General features: G+C 41.3%; 1 protein-coding gene and 1 pseudogene across 2 annotated transcripts in view; both read left to right on the plus strand.

Moving 5' to 3' along the window:
* Positions 1–20,411, plus strand: part of GALNT17 (polypeptide N-acetylgalactosaminyltransferase 17) — a 529,087-nt gene that overhangs the window by 47,163 nt on the left and 461,513 nt on the right. The gene's annotated exons all lie outside the window — the stretch shown is intronic.
* Positions 3,579–4,977, plus strand: LOC117024851 (UBX domain-containing protein 8-like; annotated as a pseudogene).

Below are 20,411 nucleotides of genomic sequence, written 5' to 3' on the forward strand. Positions count from 1 at the left end.
TGTTGCCTGTGTCTCTTTTGAAGCACACAGGGTTCTGTCTGAGAGGAGAAGCCAAACCATTGTCCTTACACTTTATGGGACATTTATATACACTGGATTCTCTTGATTCCTGCATCAAACTCAGCACCAGCAACGTTATATCCCCTCCTCTGCCTCTGGGCAGAGGCAGAGCCAGCGTCCAGATGTCCCTGACTAATACATATCACTGCTTCCAGAAAGCCTAGGAATACCCTACCCCACTCCTCACTCTCGACTTCCTGCATCTGGACTATAATTTAGTATCATCTTGCCTGGTTGGTTCTGATACTGAGTTTATTCTGCAAACCCTGACTGAAAATCTCATTCCCTGCAGATGAGACACAAACAAGTATAATTCAAGCTAAAAAGCACTGAAATGCTGAAAGAGTTCCATATAGGGAGGGAGCCCTCCTGCCCTGGGAGAAGAAGAGATGTTTCTTTGAGAAGAGGGTATATGAACTGTGCTTTGAAAGTCGGAGAGAGTTGGATATACAGAGATGGTGGATATGATGGGAAAAGCATTCTAGTTAGATTACCAGTATGAACAAAAGCAGGGAACACGGCAGAGGTGTGTTTCATTCTAAATGACTCTACCATCAATCTGCTTAGATGAGCATGCATATAGTTTGTATGAGGTTATTTACCTTTGTTTTAAAAGTCTTATTAAAATTATTTAATTATTTCATCCTGACTGTGAGCAGACCTTTGCTTTTATCAGGAAAAGTTCAGTAGAGCTATCAAATTGAATCTAGACTGTGGGCTATGTGAATGGAATCAGCAGATTGGGAACATTTTGATTTAAGACAAAAATTGAAACGCTTTGGAAAGAATTATAGGACTTTTAAATCAATATTAAAATTTTATACAATAAAATTTATATTAAAATTAAGAAAAATAAACCAGGAAGATAAAGTTTGCTTGTCTAAAGGTTTCGGTAGTATTCTGAAATGTGTAGTTTTTCCCGTATCCCTCTGTTTTTAATTCAGAGTCCATTACATACATTTCCTTTCCAGTGATAGTCACTCCTTCGTGTAGATGTGAATTACCATCTAGAATCATTTACCTTGAAGGGAACTTTCTTCAGGATTTCTGGTACTGCAGGTCTGCTTATGATAAATTCCATAATTTTGTTTATATGAAAATGTCTTTATCTTATTTTCATTTGAAGGAGAGTTTTGCTGCTTGTAGATACTGTTCCACTGTCTTCTGGCCTCCATGGTTTCTGATGAGAAGTCCATCATCACTTGTATTATTTTTCTTATGTATGTAATGTGTCAGTTTTAACTGGATGTTTTCAAGATTTTAACTTAATATTTCAGCAATTTGCCTAGATGTAGTTTTCTTTATATCTACTGTGCTTGGATTTTGTTGAGTTTCTTAAATTTATAAATCCGTCTTTCACTAAATTTGGAAGTGTTAGGACTATTTCTTCAAGATTATTCTGCCTTAGTCTCTGTTTCCTCTTCTTCTTAGACTCCAGATATAAGTTGAACTGATTGATATTGTCACACAGGTCTCTGAGGCTCTGTTCATTTTAATTCAGTCTTATTTTCTTTGCTGTTCTTCAGATTGAATAGTTTCTATTGATTTAGCTTGTAATTCACAGACTCTTCTGCTATCTCTAATCTGTTACTGTACTTTTAATTTTTAGAATTCCTATTTGATCTTTTTTTCATAGTATCTAATTTCTGGGTTGCTATAACCTATATGTTCGTTCATTGTGTATATATTTTCATTTAAAAATTTTTGAATGTGTGTGTGTGTGTATGTATATACACATATTTATGTATAATATGTAAGCACACAAACTTGCTGCTTTAAAGTCCTTGTCTGCTAATTTAAACATCTGGGTCATCTTTTGGTTAATTGAAAACATTTTTTGTTCTTGAAGATGGGTTATATTTTCACACTTGATCTTAGCCAAAAGACCGAGAAGTGATGAAGATAGATTATATTTTCTTCTTTTTTTGCATGTCTAGTGATTTTTGATCAATTACTGGGCATTATTAAATATACATTATAGAGACTCTGGATCCTGTTATGTTTATTTCAACAGGATTTTTTCTAATAGTTAACTTGGCTGGCTTCAAAGTCTACAATCAGTCCCTTGTGCTAGGCAGCAGCTTACATGTCTACTTATTTCTTTCAGCTTCTAGCTGTTGCTTTTCCATCATACCCACTGTAGTCTCTCACATTATGTGTAGTTTAGTAGTCAGCCATGGATCTGAGTGGACTTTATCCCATTTGCAGTTCCCTCTATCCCAAGATTTTACATCTAATTTTCTGGTTGTTCTTCTAGCCACCAAGTTTTCCTCTGATACTTCAAGTCAGTTAAGGTTGTGGCTTTCTTCCATCCCTAGATTCACGCAAACTGGGGAGTGCCCTCAGGCAAATGTCTGCTGCAAATCACAAATCTCACCTTCTGCCATTGTCATTCAAGGGTAGACTCCCGTCCAGTTTCTGCTGCTTTTGGTTCCTCTCCAGTACCTTTAAATACATTAAAAAATACATTTTTTCCAGACTTGATAACTGTTACCTGCAGAAAGGTTAGTCTATACAAGCTATCCTGACAATATTGGAAGCCAAAGAGACACTTTTTTTTTTTACAGATTGATTGAGATATAATTGATATATAATAAACTGTACATATTTGAAGTATACAGTTGTATAAGTTTTCATATGTTTACATCCTTGAAACCAGTGAGCTTTATTAAGATTTCATATGAAAATGAGTGGTGGGAAATAAGGCTTTTTTATGCCTTATACAGGTTACCCCCATATAACACGGCACTTCTATAACATGGTTTGAGAATTGGCGAAAACCCTCGTATAACACGACATTTTAGAAAATGTCTTCACTCTAACACAGTTTGAGAATTAGAGAAATCCCCAAACAACACGGAGCGTAATAAGAGATTCTAAGAGCAAAAGATATCTCAGTTGAAATTTTTCATTCAAGCATGGATGTCGTATCAGATTTGACTGCAGAATTTTAAAATTTATTAGAATTTTAAATCCATTTTGTTCATGGAGTATTAAATTCAAAGGATGAAGATATCTTGTCAAAAAGAAAACACCCTTGGTTAATGTTGCTCAGTAGTGATGACAAAGAAAACATTATTTAATACATATTAATATGTTATACTTTGGTGAAAATTGCTTTAATAAAGATATTTCTCTTATTATAAAAATATAATAGTATTTTTTATAAAAAATTTTTGGAACCTAATCCCCTTTTCTGTATTAGTTCTTTGTTTCATATAACACGGATTCACATAACACGGCACTTTTGGAACCTAACAACCGTGTTCTCTGGGGGTTACCTGTATAATATTTTACTGATTGCTTTCAAATGAAGTACCTCATTTTGATCTTCACAATACCCCTGTGTTATGGACTGAATGTTTCCTCCTCCCCCCACCAATTCATATATCGAAATCTTAATTTCTAGTGTGATAGAATTAGGAAGCGGGGAGACTTGAGGAAGTGATTAGGTCACAAGGGTGGAGCTGTCATGAATGGGATTAGTGCCCACATAAAAAGAGACAGGAGAGGTTGGCATTTTTCTCCTCTCTGTTCTCCCCCTCTTGTGTCTGGAGCTCTGGTGTGGGATCCTGGATCTAGGATTTAAAGATGTAATTTTGCCGTGTGGCCAGAGTTTCCTTCTGCTTGCTCTTCCTACTTTGTTTCTGTGACTACCTCTTTGCTTAACTCATTTAAATCTTCCCAAGTTTATCTGAAAGAAGAAGAAGAGAAGACCGAGAAAAGGAAAAAGCTTGTCAGGAAAAAACCAACAAGAGGCACAGGGTGAAAAGGCCAGCAGAAGAATAGAGAATGTTCTAAAACCTCACCAGGAAATGAAATAGGAAAAACTGGAAGAATAGGAAAAACTGGAAAAATGAAGTAGGAAAAACTGGTGATGGATGAACCCTGGAAGTTAAGCAGTGGTCATAAACTTAGGTATATTTGTGTGTCGAATGGCTAAGTGGTGTTTGGTGCCTAAGAGCATCTAACTTAGAGACTTATAAAGCTCTAACATAACAGAATGCTTCAGTAAAGGGTGAGGAAGATTTAGTGCTTGAAAATGAGAGTCAGACATCTTGTGAAACATCAAACAGAAGCAGCATAGAGGCCAAACTTGCGTAAGCCTTTAACCAAAGTTTCACCACCTGCTGAATGGCCCACACAGAAGAAGGTTCCAGATTTACCTGAAGAACCTCCTGAAACTGCTGAAGAAGTAAGCTTTTTTTTTTTTTTGAAAATTAAATACATCTCCTGTTTCCTTTAACATCAACTCCTGTTCAACTGGATGATGAAAATTGGGTACCACACATCCCTATATTGCCTGTCATGCAGGGTCTCTGGTCCCGCTCCTGCTCTCGGTGGGTGGACAAAGTATGGTGAGGCCAAAAAGTAACACCAATGGAGCCATGGTTAGGGAATTCATACCACTATATTCTCGGTGGTGGCTGGTCGAGACACAAATCCAAACGTCCTCCGGTACCCCAACGAGGGGTCTTCCTGCACCCCTGTCTTGATGGCGGCCGGGTGAGATACAGGAAGTAGGATCCACATGACCGCAATCTGCCATCCACGCTTGCTAACCCCACTTGCTAGCCACAATCCGCCGTCTGCCTCTGCCAACCAACCAACCAACCCCCTAGCATAGCCACAGCAGTTATATTAATGGCTAATGGCTAACTGGTAACAGCTGATGGCAACCCAGTCACAGCGGAGGGCCATCTGATTACAGCTGATGGCCATTTAATAACTGAACCAGCACCTTTCCACTTGAGGCCGAGAGCCTGGAAACTGCTCTCTGGGATTCTTTCCCTACACTGCCTTTCTGCTTCCCTTCCCAGAAGGCCAATGCAAGTGCAGGGAGGCTGATCACTGTAGGACATAGGAATAACTGAGGATACCGTACTCACTATGGAAGAAAAAGAACCGAACAACTAGTTAAGAAATGAGAACTACCTGTTCTGTAAAATCAATTGTGCCATAACTTTACAGGACAATAAAGGTTCACATTAAAATCTTGCCATACGTTGACTGAGCTCAAGGCAGTAAACACATTAATGTTGATATCCATGGGAATATGTGAACATAAACGATTAGAAAAGGAGTGTTCTCTGCATATAATAATGTTTGGAATGTACCATTTTATAGTGTAATAAATGAAAACTAGGTAAAAATGTATACAATAAAGCACTCAATAACTTGTATTTTTCCTAACTGACATCATTTATTAGTATGTCGTAAAACAAAGTCATATGACTTTGGTTTCTGCCCCTACTGTCCATCTTAACCACTATGAATATTTCACAATACAGTGAAACTCTTCAAAGTTGTATAAGTAGGAATGTTTATTCTGTTGTATTTCTAGAAATTAAAAACTTTAGAGGAGGCCGCTGGTTTGCTCAGTGGTTAGAGCATGGTGCTCGTAACACCAAGGTCGCTGGTTCGATTCCCAAATGGGCCAGTGAATTGCATCCTCCACAACTAGATTGAAAACAACGACTTGACATGGAGCTGATGGGTCCTGGAAAAACACACTGATCCCCAATATTCCCCAACAAACAAACAAACAAACAAACAAAAAACCAACCAAACAAACAAAAACTTTAAAGAATACTCAAAGCTCTTTAAGGCTTTCAAGTTCTTTTTTTTTATATTTTCTTTTCTTTTATTAAAGTTTATTGGGGTGACAATTATTAGTAAAGTTACCTAGATTTCAGGTACAATTCTGTATTACATCATCTATAAATCCCATTGTGTGTTCACCACCCACAGTCAGTTCTCCTTCCATCACCATATATTTGATCCCCTTTACCCTCATCTCCCACCCCCTTCCTCCCTTACCCTCTGGTAACCACTAAACTATTGTCTGTGTCTATGAGTTTTTGTTTCTCATTTGTTTGTCTTGTTCTTTTGTTGTTTTCCATTTATATACCACATATCAGTGAAATCATATGGTTCTCTGCTTTTTCTGTCTGACTTATTTCGCTTAGCATTATAATCTCAAGATCCATCCATGTTGTCACAAATGGTCCTATTTCATCTTTTCTTACCGCTGAATAGTATTCCATTGTGTGTATATACCACAACTTCTTTATCCATTCATCTATCGAAGGACATTTTGGTTGTTTCCATGTCTTGGCCACCGTGAACAAAGCTGCAATGAACATTGGAGCACACGTGTCTTTATGTGTAGATGTTTTCAGATTTTTTGGGTAGATACCCAGGAGAGGGATTGCCGGGTCATATGGTAATTCTATTCGTAATTTTTTGAGGAACCTCCACACTGCCTTCCATAACGGCTGCACCAGTCTGCATTCCCACCAAGAGTGTATGAGGGTTCCTTTTTCTCCACAGTCTCTCCAACACTTGTTACTATTTGTCTTGTTGATGATAGCCATTCTAACGGTGAGGTGATATCTGATTGTGGTTTTTATTTGCATTTCTCTGATGATTAGTGATGTTGAGCATTTTTTCATATGTCTATTTGCTATTTGTATGTCCTCTTTGGAGAAATGTCTCTTCAGGTCCTCTGCCCATTTTTCAATTGGGTTGTTTATTTTTTTGTTGTTGAGTTTCATGAGTTCCTTGTATATTTTGGATATTAGCCCCTTATCGGAGGCACTGTTTGCAAAAATATTCCCCATTCAGTTGGTTGCCTCTTTATTTTGTTGATGGTTTCTTTGCTGTGCAGAAGCTTTTAAGTTTCATACAGTCCCATTTGTTTATTTTAGCTTTTACTTCCCTTGCCTTTGGAGTCAAATTCATAAAACGCACTTTGAACCCAAGGTCCATAAGTTTAGTACCTATGTTTTCTTCTATGCAGTTTATTGTGTCAGGTCTTATGCTTAAGTCTTTGATCCGTTTTTAATTAATTTTGGTACATGGTGACAGATAGCAGTCCAGTTTCATTCTTTTGCACGTGGCTTTCCCATTCTGCCAGCACCATTTATTGAAGAGGCTGTCTTTTCTCCACTGTATGTTTTCTGCTTCTTTGTCAAAAATTATCTGTCCATAAACTATTGTCTGTATCTATGAGTTTTTTTTTTTTTTTTTTTACTTAGACGTTTATCATTTATATCCCTATTTATGTGGTTTTATTTCTGGATTCTCAATTCTATTCCATGGGTCTATGTGTCTGTTTTTCTGCCAATACCATGCTGTTTTGATTATTGTTGCCTTGTAGTACAAGCTGAAGTCAGGGAGTGTGACACCTCCAGCGTTGTTCTTTTTTCTTAAGATTGCTTTGGTTATTCGGGGTCTTTGTGGTTCCAAACAAATCTGATGATTTTTTGTTCTATTTCTTTAAAATATGTTATTGGGATTTTGATGGGGATTGCATTAAATCTGTATATTGCTTAGGGTAATATGGCCACTTAACTGATTCTTCCAATCCATGAGCACGGAATGTCTTCCCATTTCTTTGTATCTTCTTCAGCTTCTTTTAAAAATGTCTTGTAGTTTTCAGCATATAGGTCTCTCACATCCTTGGTTAAGTTTATTCCTAGGTGTTTTATTCTTTTTGCTGCGATTGCAAAAGAAATCATTTTTTTATTTCTTTTTCTGAGATTTCATCGTTAGTATATAGAATGCAATGGACTTCTGTACATTAATTTTGTAGCCAGCAACGTTACTGTATTCGTTGACTATTTCTAATACCTTTTTGGTGGAGTCCTTAGGGTTTTTTATATATAGCATCATGTCATTTGCAAAGAGTGATAATTTAACTTCCTCATTCCCAATTTGGAGGCCTTTTATTTTTTTCTTTTGCCTGATTGCTCTGGCGAGGACTTCCAAATTTGATTTGAAAAGCAGAGGTGACAGGGGACAGCCCTGTCGTGTTCCTGAACATAGAGCAAAGGGCTTCAGTTTTTCACCATTAATTATGAGATTAGCTGAGGGCTTGTCATATATGGCCTTTATTATGTTAAGGTATTTTCCTTCTATGCCTATTTTATTAAGTGTTTTAATCATAAATGGATGTTGTATCTTGTCAAACGCTTTTTCTGCATCAATTGATATAATCATATGATTTTTATCCTTTATTTTGTTTATGTGATGTATCACATTGATGGATTTGTGGATGTTGAACCATCCTTGTACTCCTGGGATGAACCCCACTTGGTCATGATGAATGATCTTTTTAATGCATTGTTGTATTCGATTTGCTAGAATTTTGTTTAGGATTTTTGCATCTGTATTCATCAGAGATATTGGCCTGTGATTCTCTTTTGTGTGTGTGTGTTATCCTTACCAGGTTTTGGTATCAGGGTAATGTTGGCCTCATAAAATGAGTTAGGGAGTACTGTCTCTTAATTTTTTGGAAGAGTTTGAGCAGGACTGGTATTAGATCCTCTTTGAAGGTTTGGTAGAATTCATTAGTGAAGCCATCTGGTCCCGAACTTTTGCTTTTGGGAAGGTTTTGGATGACTGATTCAATTTCGTTACTGGTGATTGGTGTGTTTAGATTTTCCAGTTCTTCATGGTTCAGCCTAGGAAGGCTATATGTTTCTAAGAATTTGTCCATTTCTTCTAAGTTATTGAATTTGATGGTATATTGTCCTTCATAGTATTCTTTGATGATGGTTTGTATTTCTGGGCATCCGTGATAACTTCCCCTTTTTCATTTCTGATTTTGTTAATTAGTGTCTTCTTTCTTTTTATCTTAGTGAGTCTAGCCTAGGGTTTGTCATTTTTTAAAAATCTTTTCAAAGAACCAGCTCTTTGTCACATTAATGTTTTCTATTGTCTTTTTGTTCTGTATTTCATTTAGTTCTGCTGTGATTTTTTAATTTCCTTTCTTCTGCCGACCTTTGGTTTCATTTGTTCTTCTTTTTCTATTTGTTTAAGGTGTAATGTGAGGTTATTTATTTGGGATTTTTCTTGTTTCTTGAGATAGGCCTGTAGTAATATAAATTTCCCTCTTAAAACTGCTTTTGCTGCTTCCCAGAAATTTTGGTGGGATGTATTTTCATTGTAATTTGTTTCTATGTATCTTTTGATCTCTCCTCTAATTTCTTCTTTGACCCGGTCATTCTTTAAAAGTATGTTGTTTAATCTCCAAGTATTTGTGTTTTTTCCTGCTTTCTTTTTGCAGTTGATATCCAATTTCAAAGCCCTGTGATTAGAAAATATGCTTGGTATGATTTCAGTCTTCTTATATTTGCCAAGGTTAGTTTTATGTCCGAATATGTGGTCTATCCTTGAGAATGTTCCATGTACACTAGAAAAAAATGTATAGTCTGATGTTTTAGGAGGAGGTGCTCTACAAATGTCATATTATGTCCATTTCATCTAATGTGTCATTTAGGGCTGCTATTTCGTTATTTATTTTGTGTTTGGATGATCTATCCATAGCTGTCAATGATATATTTAGGTCCCCTAGTATAACTGTGTTTAGGTCAATTTCTCCCTTTAGTTCTGTTAGCAGTTGCTTGGTATATTTCGGTGCTCCTGACTGGATGCATATATATTGATGACTGTTATGTCTTCTTGTTGTATAGTCCCCTTTACCATTATGAAATGTCCATCTTTGTCTCTTGTTACCTTTTTCATCCTGAAGTCTGTTTCATCTGATATCAGTATTGGTACACCTGATTTTCTTTGGTACCATTTGCTTGGAGTGTCAATTTCTACCCTTTCACTTTGAGTCTATGCTTGTCCTTGTAGCTGAGATGTGTCTCTTGGAGACAGCATATGGTTGGGTTTAGTTTTTTGATCCAATCTGCTACTCTGTGCCTTTTTATTGGTGAGTTCAGTGCGTTTACATTTAGGGTGATTATTGATATGTGAGGATTTCCTCTCCTTCTGTCTTTAGTTTTCTGGTAAGACTGTGTCTCCATTGTTTCTTTGCCTTTTTGTTATTGTCTATTGCTTCTATGTGGTGGTATTCTATGATTTTTTTCCCACTGTTTCTTCTTTAATTTCAGTATATATTTGAGTTCTGGATTTTTTTTTTGAGCGGTTACCATTAAGTTTATGTAAAAGAATGTTTGATATTTAGAGTATTCCATTTTCTTTAGCATGCTTACTTTCTCCATTCCCATATTCTGGTTCAGGCCTTTACTCTTCCCCTTTTTATGTTTTGTATGCCAGAAATTGTCCCTGTTGATGGTGGTAGAATAGCCTCCTTTAGTATTTCTTGTAGTGCAGGCCGTGTATTAGAAAATTCCCTCAGCTTCTGTATGTCTGGGAAAGTCTTTTTTCCTCTTTCATATCTAAAGGATATCTTTGCTGGGTATATTATTCTTGGCTCATAATTTCTCTCTTTCAATAGTTTGAATTTTCGGTTCCACTCCCTCCTGGCTTGTAGAGTTTCTGCTGAAAAATGTGATGATAATCTAATGGGCTTTCTCTGTAGGTTACCGTCTTCTTTTCCCTGGCTTCCTTGAGGATTCTGTCTGTGTCGTTGATTTTTGACAGCTTCAGTACAATGTGCCTTGGAGACGGCCTGTTGGGATTGAGGTAATTAGGTGTTCTATTTGCTTCTTGGATTCGAGGATCCAGCTCTTTCCACAAGTTTGGGAAGTTCTCATCGACTATTTGTTTGAATATACTCTTTGTTCCCTTCTCCCTTTCTTCCAGTTCTGGTATGCCCATTATTCTTATATTGCTCTTTCTGATGGAGTCAGAAAGTTCTTGTAGAGTTCTTTCATTTCTTTTAAGTCTCAAGTCTCTTTCTTCTTCTATCTGTGTCATTTCCAGCTTTCTATCTTCGATGTCACTGATTCTTTCCTCCATCTGGTCAACTGTACTACCTAAGCTGGTTATTTCATTGTTCATTTCTTCTATTGGGTTCTTAATCTCCAGAAATTCCATTTGGTTCTTTTTTAAAATTTCAATCTCTTTTGTAAAATGTTCATGTTGTTCTTTGATTGTGTTTGTGAGTTCATTAAACTGCCTTTCTGTGTTTTCTTGCATCTCATTGAGTTTTTTCAGAACTTCAATCTTGAATTCTCTGTCATTTAAGTCACATATTTCCATATCTTTAAGCTCATTTTCTGGAGACTTTTCATTTTCTTTCTGAGCTGTCTTGTTGCCTTGGTTATTCATGGCAGTTAATGATTTATCATTTCTCTTCCTACACATCTACAGGAGGGGTTCTGCAACAGGTTGTTACGAAGAGGTCTTTCTTTTGTTTTCCAGTACGTGTTGGTAGAGTGTTTTATTTTCTCTCCAACTGCAGCCTTTTTTCTCTCTCACACTGTAGTGTTATGTTTTCTCTGCAGTATTCTAGCTTTTCACACAGTGGGGAGATTCCCTGGAAGGCGGGCTTCTCCTCTGTTAACAGTTTGCCTAGGTCACAGGGCGCCGCATCTGTGTGTGGATGCAGAGAGCTTTTGAAGTTCCAAAGCTCTTCTTGCACCAGATTCAGAGCCCCTGTGTTTCAGCAGTTCTGTTTATCTTGCAGGGATCTGCACAGATAGGTGTGGCCAGGGGCAGGGTGAGTTGTGAGAGGTGGCCCAGAGTAATGGCAGCAACCACCACCACAGCTGGTCCTGCTTCCACAGCTTCCTGCTCTTTGCCGAAACTAGTTTGGCTGCAAATCTGTGTCTGTGGACCACAGTTCTCAGAGCTGCAAATATTAAGTTCTTTTGATCTGGCACTGCTACTGTTCCGCTTCTAGCACTGGGCAAGTGGGGGCGGTGCAAGCGCTGGAAGGGTAGGGAGGGGGTGGCTAGTCTCAATGTCTAAGGCTTCCATTCTCTGCTGGGCAGTGAGGGCTTAAAGCACCGTTTTCACCCTTCTTCCCTCATTCTTTTCTCTGAGGTCTCTGCTGTGAGCGTTGGGTTCAGCTGTGTTATATGCTGTCCCCTCCGCTCTGTGGGCCATAAACGGAGCCTTAGCTGTCCGAGTTCTTCCCTCTTCCACAGCTGCAGTAGTTCTGGGATGCAGCAAGCTTCGAGCACTGAGCTAGGTCTGTGTCTTGCGCCCACGCGGCTCCGTCTCCACACTTCTCCCTTCCCTCCTCCCCTGCTCGCACAATTTGCCCACGTTTAGGTGAATTCAGTAGTGGGCCTCTTCATCTTGCTTGTCTGCTGTGCAGGGAGTCCTTTGTGGAATTATGGTTGTTCGATTTGTTGTAAATTCCAGGGGAGATTTCTAGAGGCTCACCTCACGCTACCATTTTGATGACATCAGACCTAAAATTCTTTCTGATGGGTATATATTAATCTTAACTAACGTTTGAAATTCATATAATTTTGCCTTGTATTGAATTGTAACACTTACAAAGTTTTAGGTGTACTAATATTTTAAAAAATAAAACAATTCAAACCTTTTTTTTTTTTTTTAAAGAAGACACAGGAGAGCTTGTGTGCTTTCTGCTCTCTACCATGGGGATGCAAGAAGATAATCATTTGCAAGCCAGGAATAGGGCCCTCACACGACACCAGATCTATAGGCACCCTGATCTTGGACTTACTAGCCTCTAGAACTATGAGAAATAAACCTGTTGCTTAAGCCACGCAGTCTGTGGTAATTTGTTCCCAAACTAAGTCATCTTGTGAAAGCATAGTGGTTCTTAATATCACCTATCTGTGGATGAAAAATTGAGGTGGGTGTGTTAAGTGTCTTGCCCTTTGTATGACATGCCTCTTGTTTCCTTACATCACTACATACCTAGGGAAGTGCATAAATCACGGTCCTGCTTTTAGGAGTTCACTTTTATTTTGATTGGGGAGGGAAAACTGCTCAGAGCAGGGACAGGCAGGTTTGGGGCAGACGATTTGGAGACCCTGAAAGTCAAGTGGAGATGTTTGGACCAGATGTGGGGTATAGTGGGGAACACTGCAGTGTTTGAGCAGAGGAGTTCTGGGGCAAAGAGGGCCAGTGGTGTGCATGGTGAAGGAAGGGCTCCGGGAAGAACAGGGGCAAGGAGCACAGTTTAAGATGCTGGTGCAATGAGGCAGGGTCATATGATGAGCGTGGTTGTAGAAATGGAAAGGAAAACAGATATTGGAGTCTTTGCAAAGGAAGAACTGCGAGGACATAGGTGACGGGATGTAAGAGAGAAATGAGAAGGAGGGTCAAGGGTAGCCTCTTTATTAATTCTGACCATCTGTGCCTTTCACTGTACCTGACAGATAGCGATCAATGAATGTTAGTTGAAATACTGAATGGCAATGGGTAGAAGGCTGAGGGGATGAAGCTTGCTTACATACCACTAAATTAACAGCCCCCTAACCTGTGTGTGCATCGGGATCACTGTGAGGACAGTTTCTGGGTCCCACCTGAGTTTCTGAGTCAGTAGATTTGGAGTTGGCCCCCAAATTAGATTTCTAACAAGTCAAACTGATGCTGCTAGCACAGGGCTATGCTTTGAGAATCAACTGTTCATAGTCCAGATACCTTTATGAATTCCACTGTCTGCCCTTTATGCTTCAAGGCTGACTGTATAGGAATGTTTTTCTCCAGTCTTGTCTGTTGGATTTGACTGTCACAGAGGTATCTTTGGGATCCCAAATCACAATTTAACATTTATAAGAAATTTACTATTTCACTTAAGCCTAGAACCTGGTTTCTGGAGCCTCTCTGGTAACATTTTGAGAGCACTGCATGTTCTGCCACAAATTCTTTGTGAGCAAATGAGGAGGCTTTCCACATGTTACTGCAGACCCTGTGTCCTGGGAGGGCAGAGCTGGCTGGCTCCAGCAGCACACAGATTGGGAGGTCCTCCTGGGATTACGTTATGTTCATTAGCTAATTTGCTAATCATGACCTCATGTAGCATTGGGTAGCACATCCTGCACCTCTTGCCAATATGCCAGGGTCTTCTTGGGTTTCTGTTTGGTTTGCAAAGAAAAGAATGTTTCTGTAAATGAACCACTTCATGTTTTCAGACTTTGCAAGCTGGGCCTTTGGTTGCAGAGGATAACTGTTTCTTAGAACAAGCTATTTCGTCCCAGTGAACTGTGTGGGCTGGTGAAGAATTGTGGACCTGGTGGAATTTCGTGATGTGAAGAGTGAGGCGGTTCAACTTTTTAATTTAGTATCAGTTCCTGGCAGACACTGTGCCTGAGAAGGTGACAGGGACCTGGCTGCCTTTGTCTTTTCTCTGGGAACGCCTGAACACTTGGGAGCATGTTCACTCTCTAGTTGGGCATTGAACCGTTTCATCCCTCTGGTCCCATGTGGCTGACGGCTTGGCTGTCCTCACACTCTTTCTCCCAGACTAGCTCTTGAAGACAGGAGAGTAACCCTGAGCAACACCACTGGCGTGCTGTCACACGCTGCCGTTCCCCCCAATTACTACCTATTCACCTAGATGTCATGTGCTTTACAAAGGTCCTCAGTACAGGGTTTTGAGATCAGGGCCCCTCCGGGGACTACTGAATTCCTCCCAGGGACTTTTCCCTTTAGTGGTTTCCCCAGGTGAGAGTTCATTCTAGGAGTTACTTGCCAAGACCCTGGCGTCTGACCCTTCGATGATGTCTTGACACCCCACCCCCCAGGCCAGAGTCCAGTGTCTGCTGCTTGTCTGTAAAAACCAGCATACAAGGCGGTGGCAGCAACATCTACACCTTCACTAAGAACTGCCACACAGTGTGTTATGGGCTGAATTGTGTCCCCCCGCCCCAAGAGTCGTGTGTTAAAGTCCTAACCCTAGTATCTCAGAATGTAAGTATATTTGGAGATAAGTTCTTTAGAGAGGAAATTAAGTTAACATGAGATCGTTAGGGTGGGCCCTACTCTAGTACGACTGGTGTCCTTATTGGAAGGAAATCTGGACACAGAGGAAAGGCCTTGTGATGACATATGAGAAGGCAGCCATCTGCAAGCCTACGTGAAACCAACCCTGCTGACACCTTGATGTCAGACTTCCAGCCTCCAAAACTGGGAAAATAAATTTCTGTTGTTTAAGCCCCCCAGTCTGTGGTACTTTGTTAGGCTTCCTGGCAAACTAATACACGCTGTATGCGGTAACCACGTCCTTTGGGTGACTTGATATTTCCTCGCTTGGGTGCTGTGGCCTAATTGCAATCTTCCTCAGCTCTGGCCCTTAGACTTACGTAGAAAGCTTATGATCAGATGCAGCCCATCTGCTGTGTGTCTTAATGACACACACTTTACCTCAGGAAAATCCTCCTCAGTTTTGCTCAGCCATCTAAGAAACTTACTCTCTTAGGATAGGCTCGGTTGGGTTAGACACTGCCATCTCTAACTAAAATTGCCAACTCCCTGGCCCAGTTGTCAGAATTCCCTTCCCTCTCTCAAGATGGAAAACAGCTGGTCATGTTAAAAGGACCATGGATTTACCTCCTTCTTGGCTTTCCTGTGTGGTGGGTAGTATTACAGACCCATATTACATTAGTCTACGTGGAGTCACAGCTGCAAATGTTGTCAGTTGGGTTAATTGGAATTGTCAACTCTTACAGCAGTACTGAAAATTGCATCAGAAACAATGGAGGGAGTTTAAGGCAGAGCATAAAAGTTCTGAATGTGGAATCAGTCTGCCACACAAACTGTGAGATCTGGGGCATTATCTATCTTCTGTAATTCAGTTTCTGTATCTTCAAATGGGAGTAATAATTGCAGTCAGTCATTGTGCAGTGTAGAGATGCAAATTATGAGGCACAGGCTCTACCTGGAGTGAACACTCAGGAACGCTTACCCTATTTCTCCAAAAATAAGACCTAGCCGGACAATTAGCTCTGATGCATCTTTTGGAGCAAAAATTAATATAAGACCCTATCATGCAGAGTGTCATGCGGGGTCTCTGGTCCCGCTCCCCACATAAGAATGCAGGACATGGTGAGGCCAAAAAGGAACATCCACGGAGCCATAGATAGGGGAGTCATACCACTATACTCTCGCTGGCGGCTGGGTTGGAGAAACAGGAAATAGGAGCCACACTGTTCGCAACCCTCACTGCTCCACTTGCAGGCTCAGCCACCATCTTCTTGCTAGCCCCCATTTTGGCAAGTGTAGCCATGGCAGTTATATTAGTGCCCAATGGCTCACTGGTTACAGCTGACGGCCAACTAGCCACAACTGATGGCCATTTCCTACCCGAGTGAGCACCTTTCCATGTGAGGCCGAGAGCCTGGAAACTGCACTCCTGGCTCTGTCCCCACACATGGTAAGTTAGCTCTTAGGATTATTACTTTTAGAGTAAAGATCTCTAGGATAATTCCACATTCCTGTGTGCCCTTCGAATCACAGAAATATATTAGATAGTGGTGGTTATAATTTTATGTTAAGTACCTATTTAGGTTCTCCAAAAATGGTAATCTGTGTAAAGCTGGTTTTTGAACAAAGAGAATTTTCTGCTTCTCTTTTGGTCTAAGTCCTTAGATTTATATTTTTTGGCGAACTCCCTTTTGTTATTTAAAACCAGAATCTAAAGTTGCATCTCTCTTCATCCCCCACAGGAAAAGGGAATACTTAACCTACTTGGGTTGGACTCTAGGACCCGATGGGTCCAGGTTTATGATGGGCTGGGTCGTGGATTGTGAAAACCTGTGCCTGAGAGTGTGGCTGCTTTGCTTTCTCTCACAGGTGCTGCTGCCTAAGCTGAACTGGGCCCTGCCTGCTGGGGTGGCCCAACTATCTTGCCATGTTTGCTCTTCTCCTGTGGGCACTCCATGACTTCATATTTTACGCGGAGAGTGTAAGAGCTCATGTTGGGTTTGGGCTTAGCGCATGGGAGGGGCCCTGGAGCTTGATCATGAGCCTCATGCAACAACCGGATTTCACTTCACATTTGCCATTGCTTCTTGGGCACTCATCAATCTTGGGAGCATGATGGAAAGGAGGGGCGATCAGCCTAATACCATTAAAACCCCAAATTCAGCACCCCGGCGGAGGGATTCATAGCTGTGAGTTCCCTAACCAGCACCAAAATGGGAGTGGGATTTGAGGCTGTGCAAACAAACTCAGCTACCTGGTCATGGAAGTGAAGATTGATGCTGTAATGGGAACATAAATAGTTTTCCCAACTCAGAGGCCGGTCTCGCTGCAACCTACAACTCCTTTCCTCAGACAGAGCCTGTCTTTCTCTTATTTTCTTTTTTCTCCCTAAAGGTAAAGACACAAGCAGACAGTGGCCCCCACCTCTGCTACCCATTCCCTTTCCCATTTTCTCTGGATTTTGTATCTAAAAGCAAAGCTTAAACCTCTTGACAGATGGACTCAGCCACAATGTCAGAAGACAGTGCAAAAAAGGGAGGACATCTCCAAGTCTTAGCAGGTAACATTTAAATTATTAATTCAACAATAAGATCTAGGATAAAGACACGGAGAGACTTGCCAGGGACAGGTAAGAATCTCTCCTGAGGTATGCTCATGTTTGTCTGCTTTGTTTAGTTCGATCATTCTTGTTAGTTTTGCTCAGTAGTTTTGTTTTTAAGGAAGCCATAAAAATAAATTGTTTCCTAATATAAATTTTTACCCATCCATTTTCCATTGTGGAATTCTTTACTGTTTTGCGAGTATAGTTTGTACATAAAAGTCAGGAGGTGCTGACCTGCAAATAGGTTGCAGTTGTCCGGGTCCGTCGTGGGAAACGGCTGGGACAGTGCTGCCTGTTGGGGGCCACATCCCTTTATATGTTGAAATGTCTGCAGCAAAGGTTTGGACACAGTCCTGGCCACTGGCCACAAGTGCATCTCACCAGAAATGGGCCCAGGGAGAGTGAGAAGGTAGGTTTTTTTTGAGGGGCAATCTAGTCTAAGTGCAAAATACACCTTAGTTTATGAAGTGTGTGTGTTTTGATTCATGCCCCACAGCTCTTGAAGAAAAAAAATGAGGTTTTGACACAGGAAAGAAAAGTCTACACACAAGGGTTTGGATCTCCTTGGGTAACAGCTTTTCTCATGGTCCTTCACGCAGACCTTCCTGCCAACAGAGGCTGTGGGGTAGTCTGTCTGACATGTGGGCCCCGGAGGATCGATGACACTGTGCAGTCTCCATCCCTGGAAAGGAGGGGCCATCAGAGAGAGATCCTGTGCATGAGAGCTGAGCAGTCAGTGTGTACAGTGGTTAGTACAGAAAAACAGCAGGGATGTGTGTCATTGGTACTGGGCGTGCTCTGAGGAGGCCCGCCAAGCAATGTCTTTGTGGGGTGTTGGGGAATAGATGGCCTGGCCTCACCTCTGCCTCAACAACAGTGTCTTTGCTTTGAGCTGTTTCCATGTGGGGCCTGCCCCATAGAACTGCTTGAACAAAGACTGTGCAGGTGCACCTCATTTTATTGCACTCCGCTTTATTGCACTTCACAGATGTTGTACTTTTTACAAACTGAAAGCAAGACCCTCCACCGGCAAAAAGATTACTACTCCTTTATTGCAGTACTTGCTTTATTGCAATGGTCCGGAACCAAACCCATGATATATCTGAGGTATGCCTACAGATGAAATAAGGTTAAAAACCAAGTCTTCTGAGCAATCCCCAGAGGCCTGAGGCTTGGTCATGAGGAACAGCTGGTCATTAAGAAAAAGCAGCTGCACAAGATGAGCTTGAACTTGAATTTCAAATGTGAAGCTAAGAATGCAGACCGTCCAAAGAGAAGAGATAGCAGGCCCAGTTTAGAACTAAGATTCTGCCTGTTTGTTGGAAAATTATTTTTTGGTATTTCTAAATTGAGGTGTAATTTACATATAGAGTGAAATGAACAGATCTTAACTGTAGAGTGTGATCAATTTGGACAAACCACAAACACTTGTGTGATTCACACCCCACCCATACACAGAACAGTCCATCACCCCAGAAAATTCTGTTTCACCCCTTCTCAGTCAGCCCTCCATGTCCACCAGAAGCAAGCACTATTCTGATCTTTTTCACTGTAGATTAGTTTTGCCTGTTCTAGAACTTCACAGAAATGAAATTGTGCAGTATATATTCTTTTGTGTCTGTTTTTCTTCTTCACCCAGCATTGCATTTATCTTTGTCAGGGATCTGCAAACTTTTTTTTAGATTATTATTTGTTTAGCCTTTCTATTTATTTTATTTTTAAAAGATTTTTATTAAAAATATAGCTAATATACAATATTATATTAGACAGCCAGTTGCCTCCTGCCACCTGCCAGCTCCCTTAAGGTTCAGCCACTGATAAAGCCTCATGCGATACATGAATTGGGTGAGGCAGGGTCTCAGGGAGTCACTAGAGTGGGAAGAGTTGTGGTCTCCAGGTTAATATAAACTCTGGTTTGGTGCCAGTGCTGAGTCTGGAGCGACTCAGCAAAAGTCTCAGAGCACACTGGGGCCATTCACTTCCTGCCTGAGGCCTGTGGACTCTGATAGTGAGCTTTCTAAGAAAGAGTGCAATTCGGGAGGGGCTGGCTGCTCTTGGAGTAAGTGCCTCAGGCGGGGCGAGAGTTGGGTGGGGTGGGATCCCAGCTGAGTCAGCAGGGTGGAGCAGCGGAGCTCACCAGACCAATCAGATTCAGATTTGGCCTGTGGGGGGCAGGCTCAATATAGGAAAGATGGTGCCTGCCTGCCGGCTGCATGGAAGGAGGACCCCTCTCTGGGAAAATGCCACCTGTCCTCCAGTTTTCCCCCTGAAGTCACACACTTCAAGGTGAGTGCTTGCGAGTGAGTGAGTCTGTGTGTGGTCTGTTTGATAGGATGCCTGCATTTCCCTCAGCCTTCCTCCCCACCCGAACGGTCAGAATCCCCACTGTTTTTCACAGCCAGTAGGGGCTCCTCTTCCCTGCACCAGTACTCTGGGCTGGGCAGCCTGGTGTGGAGTGTGGGGTCCCTCACTTCTTTGAAGGGGGTGGAACTCCATGGCTGAGATATCCTTCCTGATTCTCAACTGCTGCAGGGAGGTTTGGGGCACATTTCGAGTTTCTGCCCCTCCTACCAGTCTTGACGTGGCTTCTTTATATTTTTAGTTATAGGATGTCATGCGGGGCGGCCTGCGGGGTCTCTGCTCCCGCTCCCCACATAAGAACTCAGGATATGGTGAGGCCAAAAAAGAACACCCACGGAGCCATAGGTAAGGGAGCCATACCACTATACTCTCGCTGACGGCTTGGTTGGAGACACAGGAAGCAGGAGCCACACTGTCCACAACCCACTGTCCACTTGTCTCTGCCAACCAACCTCACTTGCTACCTGCAATCCGCTCTTGCTGGCTCAGCCACCGTCTTCTTGCTAGCCCCCATTTTGCTGCTAGCGTAGCCACAGCAGTTATATTAGTGGCCAGTGGCTCACTGGTTACAGCTGACGGCCAACTAGCCACAGCTGATGGCCATCCGATCACAGTTGATGGCCATTTACTACTACCTGAGCCAGCACCTTTCCACGTGAGGCCGAGAGCCTGGAAACTGCACTCCTGGCTCTGTCCCCACATAGGACTTCTGTTTGGCTAGACTTTAGATGGTTCTCTATCAAATTATTCTATAATTTAGTTGTAATTTTAATGTGTTCAT

This window comes from Rhinolophus ferrumequinum, chromosome 7 (assembly GCF_004115265.2).
Source record: "Rhinolophus ferrumequinum isolate MPI-CBG mRhiFer1 chromosome 7, mRhiFer1_v1.p, whole genome shotgun sequence".
NCBI lineage: Eukaryota > Metazoa > Chordata > Mammalia > Chiroptera > Rhinolophidae > Rhinolophus > Rhinolophus ferrumequinum.